Raw genomic sequence first — 12,086 nt, forward strand, 5'->3', positions numbered from 1 at the left:
GTAAGCATCCTACTGAATTCGTTCTTAAATAAGAAACATCAGAAGGATTTAGATATAGTTGATATTCTTTATGCTTCAGCAGTGAAGACAGCTGCATTTTTTGTGTTGCAGAAAGACGTAGCACTTTCCTATCTGAAGGTTTATTGTGTATTCAGTTCCTTCAGCCTTTTACTGTGTGGATCTAGTTTTCAGTTCAGTGGCACAAGGACAGGTATGTGTTCTGATATGTTTTGGCATGAAGTGTTCAAAATGCTTAGTGGCTGTATTACAGCTAATAAAAACTAATTATCCATTTCAGTAGCCAACTGAGTAAACACAGCATCTTCAGAACTCTATAATCCATGTCCATCAAGCATCCATAAGAGAAACATCTTCTTCCCTGCATGGGCAGTTGGTTCATGCTGTGGTAGGCTAGTTCTAGTTTCTGTTTCATGCCTCATGGGCTGAACAATATACATAGCTTTGTGTTTTGTTTTTGTTGGAGGGGCAGAAAAGCGCCACAATAGTTTGCTCACCCACATCTCCAGTCTGCAAGGGGGTTACTGATAGGAGTTTTTGATTCTTCTCTCTCCTTACCCTGTCTGCCTGCAAGGCACATATGCAGTTAGCAGAGCAAAATAACCCTTTTAACTATCTATTAACCCAGCAAACCAAATCTGAGTTTGACAAGCAGTTTAAATTGCACATCTGTTCTCTTGCTGACTTTTTTTCTGGGTTGGACAGCAAGAAGATGACAGAATATGGGTAACAGTTTGCGTGCTGGTGATAGTAAACTTTCTTCATCTAGACAGCAGTACATCTGAGTGCAGCCTAAAGACCAGAACAGATGATTCAGTGATTGAAGGTACTGTTATAAAGGGCCAGAGCTGTGACATATCTTTTTTTTCTTTCATCTGTGTTATCACAGCATTTAAGAACTTTAATTATGGGCTAGGTTCCTGCTGTTCTCAGTGTTGCATCATGGAGGCTTTTCTATTTTCTGTGGGCCTTGCAGGGGATGTCCTTAGATCTGGGCTAAGCGATGGAGGAAAATGACAAAACACTATTATTAGCTAGTTACGTGGAAATCTGCATCTGGAGAAGAAGGTGGTTACTGTATTTCATGTCTCTAAACAGTTTTAAGGGAAGTTTTAAACTTACTATTATCCTTCTAGAACAAAACATTAGTGAGAGGAAGCAAAAAGTGTTTAAGTCAAACAGTTGTCATCTCCTCCAGCCTTCAGCACTACATCAGCTATTTTTTGGGATCCTGTGCAATTCACGAGACAAGATTATTTCCCTGTCAAGAAAAATGAGTACCCCATATAGATCCTACTCTCTCTCCTGCTAAAAATGTCAGAATCCATGGTTTAATTTCTACCTTTAGGTTAGCTTGAGTCAAATTGTAGGCTAGCTGCTTGTAAGAGTGGATGTTTCTCAGATTAGTATCTGACCTGCTGTAATTGACCAAAAACTTTTATATGTAATACTGACTGACAAAAACAAGCAGTGTCATTGTGATATAATTAATTTTCCCAATCTCTCTAGACATACTTTGTTAAATTACTCTTTATTTTAAAATGAAAAGTCCATGTAGTCTCTAGGGTAAGCTTCTGTTTTGGCAAATATAATGAGCTAAACTCTTTGTGTATGACTCCTTCTGAAATCTTCAGAATATCCTGGTCAAATGACAGGCATTTGGCTGAAATGTTCCTGAGAAATACACTGGTTGTCTACTCAGAAAAGGCTTTAGTTTGCATAAATGTAACTTTCTCTGGAAGCTACTAAAGTATTTATTGATCCCGATACTTGGTGTAATTTGTTTTGTGCTAAAGAAGATAAAAATATATAATTGTCACACATAATTCTAAGAGTCTAGTGCATAAAACATTTTGAGGGTCATTCCAAAAAATGAGATAAGGAAGTAATTGAAGGGAATGAGAAGGAGCCAAGAATAATGTGAATTTTCCCTTCATTTGGTTTTGGAGTTCTCCCTGCAGCATCTTCCAAACACCTGAAAGTTCTTAGACCCCCTGGGAGGTTAGTGGTAGTAACTGCTTTTTGTTTGTTTAATAAAACTTGTGACTAGAAATGCTTCATGAGCTTAAAATAACTCACAAATCCCAAAATGCAGTTGTTGCTTGAGTGGCAACGTTGATCTTCAGTGTTAGGGAAGCTGGACTGTGGGTTTAGCCTGTAGGGACGCTGTAGAGAAGTTTCTGAGACCTTCTTGTGGGAAGGGAGGAGAGAGGCATTTGTGCGTGTGAGTACATTTCTAAATCACGTCGTGTTGTTTTAAGCATGAATTAGGCAGATTGAATTGAATGGCAATGCGAAGCCTCTGAATAGGCAGGCAGGCATGTTTCTACAAGCCTTACTGTCTCCTGCTCTTTCTGACCTGAATTTCTACTTGTGTTGGTAAGCCCTGTCTCGAATTCCATGCACTTCTTTGTAGGGCTGGGGAGGCAGGCTTTGCTACTCCTCCCTGATAAGGACAATCAATGTTCTTTTGTGCCTAAGAGAAAGGTTACTTTAAAAGTAGCCTTTACTTTTCTCCCTCAGCAGTGCTTCACTGTTTTCAGGAAATAGTTTATGCCTGTGTTTTTCACCAAATCATTCCAAGGTGACTGTAATTTTATGTGTTTCACTTTCTCCAGTCTATCAATAAAAATTTACACTTGTGCTACTGTACTATGTATGGACTCATAGTTAAATGGTTTTCAGTGTTAAAGCAGCTCTACCTTTGTCGGGAAGGTGATAGTATGAGCTAAATAACTTTAAGTCTGGAATTCCTACAGTTACCTAGAAATGCCAAACCAGAGAAGACTTCAGTTTTGCAGTTAGAGGACTGAAGATAAGGTGAGGGGAATATCACTGAAGAGCTATCAAATTATGGAGAAAGTTCAAACAACGGCCTCATTTGTACTTTCTCCTTTGTGGTATTAATTAATTGAAGCTTCATCTGTTGAGCTGAACAGATAATATGGGGGAATTAGGGAAATAATGGCACAGCAGCTAGAATCTGCTCTGACTAGTGAGAGATGTGAAACACTTTCCCATTGACATTTTTGTATGTTCACAAGATGAGAAAAACACGTCGCTGAAATGAATTCATTTTAGTGCACAAAGATAAGTCTTGCTCAGCCACATTATTCAGGAGAACATGTTTGGGAGGACACAAGAGTTTGGGAAGGAACAGCAACAACCTGAAAAGAATAGACTTTTTAAAATGACCAAAACTTGGACTTTGACTCTTGCGACTTAAGAGGATTATGGATTTTTTACTAGGAAGCTTGATAAGATGGGTGCAGTTATAGTTAAATTGTTTCTATAGCAAATATTGGTTTTATGAGACTAAAGCTCTGCTTTTGATTAAGCGTATTATGGAGGTCAAATGAATTGGATTTTTTGTTTCCTGTTTTGTTTCCTTTAAATCACATTATAAAACATTGGAATGTGAAAATAATTCTAGTCATGTTTGTTTGGTTCATGTGCTGTTGGGTAATGCAATGAAGACAAATACAGTGCTAGCATTCTTAAGGATAAGCTGGTTTCCGATCAATGATGAACTTCAACTCCGCCCTTGTTTGCAAAAAGTCATTGTAACTCAACATTTCTTACAGGACTTCTCAGAAAGGTTGTGCTTCTTATTGGAGGTGTGGAATAAGTTAACTTAGAATATGTCACTTCTAGAATATCCACCATCTGAACTTTTTTTTTTTGCCTCTCTGCACCCCAAAAGCATAAACAGTCAAAACTGAAAGTGATTTGGTTGAGTGATACAAGTACCTTTTGAGACCACAGTATCAGTTATCGTGGTCATTTGGGAGGATTTACAACTTGTTGCATGTGATTTACCAAAGTTCAACTACCTATAATGTAAAATAATAAGCTTTGTAAATTATAAATATTATCATGATTTTTTAATATTTGAATTTTGTAAAATCAGATCAGAGCAGCAGGTAAGCTAGCTTTTCAGAAATGAGACAATAATCTTTATACTCAGAAGTGATCCTGCAATATTTACATGGGAAGTAGCAGTATTTTAAGTGCTTAACCACAGTATTGTCTAACATCTGGCAGCATGCTGAGGATACACTGGTTGGATTGGATCCTCAAAGCCTGATTTATGAATCCCACGTGTCAATTCACTTGTTCAAGGTGGTGGTGCTTTTGGCTGTGCACCTACAGAACGCTGCTGTGACCACAGGAGTGATACTGGAAGAAAAAAGCTGGATCTTTGCTCAGTGACTGGACACAAAGTGTATCCACATCTTGGACATTAGCAATTATATGAAGACCATAGGAGAGATCTGGGGACTTTCTGGATCTAGTCCCTTTGATGAACAAAATTAGTTCCTTCATCCTTCCTCAAGTTTCTTATTATCAGGTCAGGTGGCTTGTATTCATCTTTGCTGGCTTCTGTCAGTCCTATTTTGCAGGGTTGTGGCATAGGGAGCCTGAGAGCCTCACTCGTGACTCTGAATTCTGTGAGGCAGGGAGGTTAGTGCTAAAGGCTTTTGCTGGTTTTCACCTTAAGGACTGACTATCTGTGGATCTAGGTTTCAGGTCTGTATTGCAAATAAGTCTAAACTCTAGATGCATTCTCCTGCCTTGTGATGGAGAGAACTGTGAGCCTATGAACAGCAGTTCAGATCGCTTAAGGAATGTGTTCAGGAGGGAACTGAGTGTGAACTCTAGTCACAAGGATGCCAGTTGAATTTGTGTATGGTTTTTGGTACCTAACTGTTGCACCATTCTTGTATGCTCTAGTGCTTTTCAAATATTTGCATTTCTTCTTGGCAGATAGATCATGTCAGAAATAATGCTACTTTAAAGAGCATGCTTTGGACTACACAGAGTCATGTGCAGTAGGATGGTTACTGACCTTTGATTACAATTAGCTGTAATAAAACTTCAAAGGAGGTATTGTTCTGACTGAGGTTATAAAGACTTTTCCCCTTTGTTTTTCTGTGGAGTACAGCAGTATCAATGTGCAAGTCCCCAGATGGGCATACTTCACTGATGGTGACATGTTCTCCTTAATTTTCCATCCATATTGTTAAAGTCTAGAAATTCTTTTTCCTGACTCTGATCGTAGTGCCAGTGATTGCTGGATGTTGCATATAACTGAATTTGATTATAATAAATGAAAAAGAGTGTTGAAGTAAAAGCTAACTTGCATGCAATTTGTTAGTACAAATTACTCAGGAATGTCCAGAATTTGGGAGCTGAGGAAAAATAGCATTTAAGGAAGTTCTTCACTGTATAAAATCAGTATCACTTTTGTGTTTATCAATCTGAGCGCAGCTTGAAGATAGAGAATTGTCACTGAGCTGGTAACCCAGATTGTATCTCTTTACTAGCAGGTACACCAAGGGGAACAGCTTCCTCACCTGCAGCCTCAAGTGTTGGCCCCCTCAGGGAGTCTGTCCAAAAGGAAATGCTGCAATCTTTGTTTTCCTTTCAGTGTGGAAGCTTGCTGAGAAGAATAATGAACACAGAAACACAGTACTCCCTGGAATCTACTCCTAGTTGAAATCTCCTGTATCCAAAAAACCATGATCATGTTCCAGTAGGTCAGTGTTTTTTAACAGCTTAATATTTTAATAAGTTTTACAGAAGACAGTTAACATTTTGCAAGTCCCTTAAGTTGGCAAATTTCCTCCTTGGTGAGGTGAGGGTAAATGTAGAGGTGGTGATAGTGTTTCTTACCTGTGACTGTCAATGAAAACAGCCTGCAGATAGCTGCCAAAGCTCAGAAGAGCTTCCGAATTCCTCAGTAGCTGAGAGATTGTTTCCATAATCTTCTCTCCTGGGGTTGGTATGTTGTTTGGCACCCGTTGGATGGGCAGATGGACTCAATTCAGAAACCTAAGTCACTGTTGCCTGTCATTTCTGAAAACATCAGATTTCATTGTCTCATGTAGATGAGCAAAGTGTGACCTGATCTTTCAAGGAATGACTCAAAGTTGTTGGTGACTGAGCAGAAGCAGTGACTGAAACACAAACATTGTACAGGCAATTCATTTAACGTAGTTTATCTTATTGCAAGAGAACACAGACACTAAACTTCCCTTCTTATCTTATGTGGGCTGTAGACCTCCATCTGTGAAGTATTTTGGGGTGAAATCTTTTAAATCTGTTCAAAGCTGAGGCAGTCCTTCCATTCAGGTGTGCTACTTTACTGTAAGACATCTATCACCATTCTGATGGGGCTGAGTCTAAAGCATGTGTGTATCCTCCTTTTGTGGTCGTAAGAGCTACAGCGATGAGGAACCTTCTCAAAACAAGTTAATTTCTATCTCATTAGTGGGGGAAGGGAAAATCAATTTGATTTTACATCAGTAAACAAGCTTATTTAGTCTAAATTTAATATTGTACTTCACTGTAATTTAATTTGGTACAAAGAAAAGGGAGTAACTGTCTTGCTAGCTGGTTTCTGAAGGGAAGTTCATAGGAGATGCAGGTTGTTGGGAGAGTCGTGTGAATCATCAGTGACAGTATGCCCTTCTGCTGCTGCCCATCTCCCTGAGGTAGGACAGACCTTGTCTCCACAGTTAAGAGTTCCAGGGTTTGTTATTGTTGGTTTTGCTGTTCTATCCCTGGATAACTAATCCCTATCATTCCTACTAAGACAGTATGGGAAAAGACAAGATGTTTGTTACTTTATTGCAAGGAATAAAATTCCAGAAGTTAATGCCTGGGAGTGACATTTGCGTGTGTGTCAACTTGCATTTTGTTTGAATGTGCGTATGTAGATATGTACTTTCGCATACACACACATATACAGAAAGATACAAATATCCATATATGTATATATGTGGATATGGCTATATATATGTTTATGTATGTATACTTGAACCTTTGCACCACCTATAAATGCTAATTATCCCTCAGTAAAAATAAACCACTGATTTTAGCATTCCCAGAAGAGAAATAAAGTCCTGGTGCCTTTAGGATGCTCAAGATATGTCAGCACCTGTTGGGGCTGTGTCAAAAATGCCTTCTCCTTTATCGCAGCTGTGGATGTCTATCTTCAGTGTAAGCTAGAGGGCTGAAATCTTGGTGCTTGCTCACCTATCTCTATTATTCTATGTTGTTCCATGTGTCTGGCCTGTACTTAAAAGCTTTGTTTATGTACCTTACTTCAGCTAATGAGTTGTTTGCAGAATATCAGAATAGTTATACCAACATAAGATACCCATTAATATGACTGCTGGCTAATGGGGACATACAGTGGAGTAAAATAGTTCCCTTCCTACCTAGGAAAAGGTAACATCAGTGTAAACAATGTTACAAAGATTTTTATCTGACAGGGATGGAAGGGGCAGTTGAAGACCTCCGTGCTGGTAACTTCAAAGTTGCTCTTCTGCCTGCTGCAGAACTCCAGGCAGTTCCTGGCTTTCTGGATGTCCCATGTCATGGGATTGTTCTGTTGCAAACTCTGCCAGCAGGGTTACCCTCAGAGCTTTTGTTTGTGAGAAGAGACCTGAAACCATGAACTTGTGCTTCATATTAAATGGAAAGCAAAACATGATTGTGTATGTTCCAGTCACATGTGCTAACATGCTTTCCCTTTGGCTTTTTGATTTTTGTGCTGTTACAAAAAGGTAGAAGATTGTTTACCTTCATATGTTGGGAGTTATGGCCTGCTGTGATTCTTTTCACCAGTCTGTGTAGCACAGGTCCTCTGAACCCACTGGATAGGTCCCACTTGAAGCAAGAGAAAGTGACTCAAAAATTCATCAGAATTTAACAGTGTAAATGCTATTAGAACTTTCACAAGTTTGTTTCGTTTCCTGGCACTTTCATATGCTGCAGTGGATGATACTGGGTATTATCAGTGCTCTTAAAACCTTTATGAGTGATTATTTGGAACCATTTAATAGTAACATTACAATCAATTAAAGACTGGTTTCTTAATCTGTGTTTTTCAGAGAACATCAGGTGAATTTTTGTTTATCTTCATTTAAAAGGAAGCTTCCTTTGATCTGGTGAACAATAGCGCATCAGCAACTGAAACCTGTCATTAAATTGCTGCAGGGTTAGTGAAATTATCATCCCTGTCCAATCTAAAGAAATGCAATTGAAGTATGCATTAAACCTTTGATCTGGATCTGGATCTCCTAAGGTCAGACAGCCTTTCTGAAACATCTCTAATGAGTGATCTGATAGGTTTATGTAGAAACAGACAGGAGTGGCCTTTGAAGGATGTAGATAGCATCACATTCTTCAGTAGGAACCAGCTAGGAAGCTAAAATTAGTTAGAAACGAGATACAAAACTAGTCTTTGATCAAAGAAGACAACTGCTATGATGGCCCTGATGTGCAAGCAGTCCCTTCCTGCTCAGTCAAACTGGCCTGCCTGCAGCAAGGTCTGTTTTCTAGTAAAGGTTCCCAGCACCAGGCCCCAGGGACTTCTGAAAGTCTGTGGGTTTATGCAGTGTGGTATTCAGCAATACCTTCGGCTATGTGGAGGTGATTCCTTTTGACCTTACAGGAGATGTGTCTGCAGTTTCTGGAATAACAATCAGATGGCTGCTGTGTTTGGGGATGCACCTTGTCACTAAGAACCCGTCTGCAGAAGTATAAAAGAAAAGAGAATTTACAGATACAGAGCTGCAAAAACACACAAGCTGCACAGATATAGTTGCATTTGTTGAAAGAGAACTAATGTTGATGTTTATTAATAAGGTTAGAAACCTTGTTCTGCTCAGTTGAGTCAAAGATAATTTTGTTACTGATCTGAATAATGGCAGTGGCAGTCAGCCCTGGTTTAGAAAATCCATCCTCCTAGTCTTACAAAAACATGAGAGAATGTTGCAGTAATATAGTCCAGTTTTATCTGAAATATGACATTTATCTAGAGCCACAAGTGCATTTTTCTGTTGCAGTTTCATATAGTGCTGAGAAAACTGGTAAATATCCACAAAAACTTAGCACAATGAATTCTGAATGACTTGCACTGCTGTTACAGCTGTTATTATAGAGTGCATTGTCAGGGGTGTGTATATCTGTAGTTGGCAGAATGACACATCTGTGCTGTGTGGATAGTAACTGTCAGGAGAAAATAGCGAAAGCATCGACAACTTTATTTCATAAACTTGTTTCTGAAATTCTTGGGAACATGTTGGAATCGTAGTATCTCCACTTCTTTAAGGTGAGAGAACGAGAATACAAGCATAGTCCTTTTTAAGGAAAGGTTAGATGTTTTTTCCAAGTGGTCAACGGGACTTGCCATTTCCCCAAATTCATGGAGCAGGATTAGTACCTGCATGGGAGAAATATGGCTGTGACCTTGTGTTCATGTGGGAATACAAGGATTCTCCATTAAACACAGCATGCCACTGCAGGGCTAGACAGTACTGCAGTCCTCAAGCTTGCCTTGATGTGCCTTAACCCCTCTGCCTTGCTGTCAGGAGACTGCTGCACCTGGCATCTTACAGACCCACACTCTGCCTCCACCAGCTCTTGTTCCAGAAGTAGCTGGAGCTGCAGTTGGATGTACCTGGGTCTTGGGCTGTGGGTCCTAAGTGACAAAATATAGAGGGTGCAGGTCATGGTTATGGTAGGAGATGGCCAGAAGAACTTGTATCTTGAGCTGGCAGAACTAAGACCCCACCCAGACGAAACAAGGGTAATTATTTGTTCTGTCTCCTGGACTGCTAGGTGTTTTTATCCATTCTGATAGATAAATATTCCTATGCCACTGGGTTTTGATGCTTAAAGCTAATGAGAAGGAAGAAACATGACCTACTTTTTTTAGTGCTGAAAATTTTCTTTTGTATCTCATTTGCAATATATCCAGAAAATACAGCTGGGAATGCTTTATTCATTGTGACAAAACAATGTGACTGATAAATACACGGAACTAGTTCAAACACTTTCTGTGTTCTGCTGACTCACCTCGTCACAAAAAAAAGTCAATTCTCTGTACTCATCTTCAGAGTTCAGGTGATAAACATGTTACATAATAGAAAATGTCTGTGAATGTCTTGTTAGGGGGATTTTTTGGTTTTAAACTTTTATTTTTCTTTGCAGAATTTAGAGTAGAATGGAATATTTCAGTTGGAAGTAACTTACAATGATCATCTAATCCAACTGCTTGACCACATCAGGGCTCACCAGAAGTTAATTAAAGCATGTTATTAATGGCATTGTCCAAATGTGTCTTAAGCTAGGAAGCCTGTTCCAGTGTTTGACTACCTGTGAAGAAAGGCTTCCTAATGACAAGTCTGAACCTCCCCTGACACAGGTATCACACATCTCATCACTGGATACCAGAGAGAAGATCAGCACCTCCCATTTCACTTCCCCTCCTCAGCAAGCTGTAGAGTCATGAAGTTGCCCCTCAGCCTCCCTTTCTCCAGAACAGACAAGCCCAGGGCCCTCAGGTGCTCCTTACAGGACATTCCTTCCAGCCTCACCACCAGCTTTGTTGCCTTCCTCTGGAAGCATTCAAGGACCTTCACATTCTTCTTGAACTGTGGGGTCAAGAACTGCTCGCAGTACTCGAGGTGAGGCAGCACCAAGGCTGAATGCAGTGGGATAATCACCCCTCTGGATTGGCTGGTGATGCTGTGCTTGGTGAACCTCAGGATGCGGATCTCTGTCTTGGCTGCCAGGGCACATTGCTGAGTGTTAGAGCATTTGCTTACTTTCCAAAACCTGCTTATAGAGCTGCTCTCTTTGATGTTATTTCAGTGAACTTTAGTCGATTACCAAATATTTAACAGTTTAAGAAAATAAAGAAACAAAAAGGATTAATCGTGTTTTACTTCCCTTCACGAAATCATAATTCTACTGAGCAATCTGATGCACACACCAAAGCGACATCTCTAAATCCCTGAAGATTTTTAGCTGTAGCCGTTTTGGACTCCCATGTGCAAGACACCAAACTATTCCCCACTCTGCTTTCTCTGCAGAACTGTGAGACTGAAACATCGACTTTCTGTTCATCAGTGCATGCTGAGTTTCCAATAGTTTAGACTTGACAGTTCTCATCTACCTTGCTGAACTGGAGCTTTGCAGGGGAGCAAAGGATATTCCTCAGAATCAAAAAACTTGGAGAAATCAGAAGAAATAAACATGAATAAATGTAATATAGCATGGAGATCAGAGAAAAACTCGCATTTAGCTTGTAGGTACTGAAAAGTAGTTGAAATAATAAGGGTTGCAGTTATCATACTTGTATTTATGTGTTTGTATTTTGAAAAGGAAGATAGTTGTTGCTTGTTGAAAGGGTTTCTTTCGTGATGCAAAATACTTGCTATAAATATGCCACTGTGACAAAAGGGAGTAGTATGAGGATGAGTTAAATGTAGAATGCTAAACAGGAGATTTAAATTATTCTCTGGCATCTTTGAAAGGTTTCTGCAGAAAAAATGCATGAAAATGACTCTTTTTAACTACTCTCTTCAACTACTGAAACATATGGTAAATTGCAAACAAAAACATCTATCTATTGAAAGAAGTTAGCTGCCAGCTAAGATTTGAATTGTTAGCCTTTTGAAGCAATAATCTACCCCTGCAGGATGGTTCCATCAGGAGTTCTTTATAGCTGAGGATGTTGTATGAATCCCTGACATCTTTCAAGCTGCTCAAAGTTTCTCTTGTCTCTTGTGCTAGCCACTAAGATCCTCAACTTTGTTTAAAAGAAAAAAAAAGGTCCTAATACATAATTCTAATAATTTTGGCTTTTTGCTCACTGTTGGCTGAGACATTTTTAAAATCAGATCAGGTTATGAGCAAGCTCTGGTAATGTGCCATCTGTTTTAGTTAGAGGTGAAGAACCGTAGAAGAACCAGCACGCTTTCCGAGTGTCCTCCCAAGAAAATACCTATGACTAGGAAAGATCCTGTATCTGTGGCAAGAATACCATTTCAAGCATGCATTTTGTCAAATAGAAATGTTTTCAGGATAGTGTAATTCCACAGAACGGAGCTCTTCCTGTAGGTTATAGTCTAAACTGGCAGCAGGCTTTGCAAGCTCCCCTGCTAGAACAACCAGCTTTGCATCCAGACCTTTAATCTGGCAGTCACCTGCTACTTGCCAGGCTGGGCAGGGAATCTTCTGGCTGTGTTACTCAGTCTGCATGGAGTCCT

The 12,086-nt window shown here is 39.6% G+C and overlaps 1 protein-coding gene across 1 annotated transcript in view; it reads left to right on the forward strand.

Moving 5' to 3' along the window:
* Nucleotides 1-12,086, forward strand: part of SH3BGRL2 (SH3 domain binding glutamate rich protein like 2) — a 39,454-nt gene that overhangs the window by 1,478 nt on the left and 25,890 nt on the right. The window lies entirely within an intron of this gene.

Source organism: Corvus hawaiiensis, chromosome 3 (assembly GCF_020740725.1).
Source record: "Corvus hawaiiensis isolate bCorHaw1 chromosome 3, bCorHaw1.pri.cur, whole genome shotgun sequence".
NCBI classification, from domain to species: Eukaryota; Metazoa; Chordata; class Aves; order Passeriformes; family Corvidae; genus Corvus; species Corvus hawaiiensis.